The sequence below is a fragment of the Petaurus breviceps genome, unplaced genomic scaffold, assembly GCF_028583685.1.
Source record: "Petaurus breviceps papuanus isolate PSGF00001 unplaced genomic scaffold, PetGlider_PUasm1.0 98, whole genome shotgun sequence".
Lineage (NCBI taxonomy): Eukaryota > Metazoa > Chordata > Mammalia > Diprotodontia > Petauridae > Petaurus > Petaurus breviceps.
The window spans coordinates 42172510-42174961 of NW_027187460.1; the positions used below are offsets into that span (position 1 = coordinate 42172510).

At 46.7% G+C, this 2452-nt stretch overlaps 1 pseudogene; it reads right to left on the reverse strand.

The window, feature by feature from the left end:
- Positions 1–321: 321 nt before the first annotated feature.
- Positions 322–1524, reverse strand: LOC138155670 (protein arginine N-methyltransferase 1 pseudogene; annotated as a pseudogene).
- Positions 1525–2452: the final 928 nt, after the last annotated feature.

The window sequence follows — 2452 nt, forward strand, 5'->3', positions numbered from 1 at the left end:
TATTTTTCTTGATTTTTTGTATATGCTTTCTTTCACATCTTGATTAATATGGAAATATGTTTTACATGACTACACATATATAACCTATTTCTTTTTTTTTCCCAGCTGACGATTTATTGTCATGAATGCAACCATATAAAAACATAAGTTATGAAAAACACAGTCACGATGTGGCCCCTGGGCCCCTCACTCACCCACAGGAGGGAGCTGGGGCTTGGGGGTGGAGGACAGAGGACGAGGGAAGGGGCTATGGGGGGCCCCCTGGGCCCCCAGGGTAGCGGCTCCCCAGGGTGGGCTGGGCCGGCCAAGGCGGGAGGCCTGGAGTGGTAGGGGCCGGTGGGGGCAGGGGCCCACGGGATCGGCCCACGGGGCCAGCTCAGTGCATCCGGTAGTCGGTGGAGCAGGAGAGTTCACACAACTGGCCTTTGAAGTCCAGATCGATGGTGAAGTCTAGGTCTCGATTGTTCTTGGCATTGGGCCGCATGCCAATGGTGCCAAAGATCTCCTCGCCCATCTTCACTGTGAGGTAATCCTCCATGTAGAAGACAGTTTGCTTCCAGTGTGTGTAAGGGGACTCAGGGCTTGTGGAGAAGCCCATGCGCTAATGGCAGCGGGTGAACTCAATGTTGAAGTAGGCGACCAGGGCGTGGACATAGTCGTTCCTCTTCACTTGCAGACAGAAGGGGGAGGTGAAGGTCAGGTCATCCATGTGCACAGTGTAGATATCCACCTCCTTGATGAGGCAGGCATTAGTGACCAGCTGCTTAGGGTCAATCACGTCCACAAGAGGCTCCTTGATGGCAACATCCTTGATGCAGGACATGTCAAAGCCATAGACGTTCTCCCACCAGTGAATCTTGTAGTCCTTGTACTGCCGGTCCTCAATTGCGGTCACACACAGTGTTGCCCGGTCTGGGAAGATTAGCCCATCGGGGGCCAGCCACTTGTCTCGGGCATGCAGGATGGTGTTGAGCATGGACTCATAGAAGAGGCAGTAGCCCATCCACTCGCTAATGATCACGTCCACCTTGTCCACGGGCAGCTCCACCTCCTCCACCTTCCCTTTGATGATGGTCACCACGTGGTCAAGTTTGTTGGCCTTGACGATCTTGACGGCATAGTCTCATATACTGGAGCACTCAATCCCGATGACCTTCTGGGCCCCAGCCTTGGCAGCAAACATGCAGAGGATGCCGGTGCCCAAGCCGCCATCCAGCACCACCTTGTCCTTGAACAAGTGGCGGTTAGGAACATGGAATTGCGGTAAGTGAGCATCCGCACCTCATCTTTCAGCATCTCCTCATGGATGCCAAAGTGGGCGTAGGAGTCGAAGTAATAATCCTTGGACGTCATGTCTTCAGCATTGGGCTTCTCGCTGCTCCCCGGCTGTGCACAGGACACTTCTTCAAGTAGAGGCTGGAGGCTCATCCCATTAGCCAAGGTGACCACAAAACTCTCCATGATGCAGTTCGTGGCCTCGGCTGCCGCTGCCATCTTCTCTCTCCCCGACTGCCCCCTCCCCCCCATATAACCTATTTCAAATTGCTTGCCTTTTCAAAGAGGAATATGTGAGGAGGGAGGAAGGGAGAGAATTTGGAACTCAAAGTTTAAAAACAATTATTGAAAATAGTCTTTACATGTAAACTGGCAAAAAATAAAATACTAAATAAAATTTCTAAAAATCCATAAGTTTGAGGAGTTCATAAAATTATTTCTGTAACTGCAGGATAATCTATCCTCGTTGAGTGTCAGTTCTCTCTGGTGAAGAGATAGCTTGTTGCATGGTCAAAGTCAACTCATCTATATGTACTATGGGTTATATCTCTTCCAATATTCCACTACAGAATACTCACCAGTGTCCCAATTTCTCATTTGTCTTCAATCTCCCCTCTCTTATCTTAAGATTTTTCCCTGTTGCCTACAAACACATTAATCTCTTTTGAGTTGTATAAAAACAAACAAACACAAAATCTTCACTTTATCCTATCATCCCCAATTGCTGCTATTAATTACTTCTCTTCCACCTTTCAGCTAAAGGTCCTTATGGGGTGTAGGATCTATTAAGTGGTTTCATTTCTCAATCACTACTCGGTCCTCTGAAGTCTAGCCCTCTTACCTCAATATTCATCTGAATGTGCTCTAAAAATACAAATGATCTTCCATATCTAATGATCTTTATTTAATTTTTATCCCTCATGGCCTCACTGCAGCATTCAACACTTGATTGCATTATTCACCTTAATATTCTCTCTTTTCTAAATTTTCAGTAGATTATTCACTCCTGATTCTCCTTCTTATATGACCACTTTTTCTTATTCTCCTTTGCTAGACCCCTAAAACTCTCTACAATATCCTTTTTCCTTTTCCCCTCTATAATCTCTTTTTTGGTAATCTCTCATCACCTCCTATGGGTACAATTGTCATATCTATGAAAGTGATTCTCATATCTATA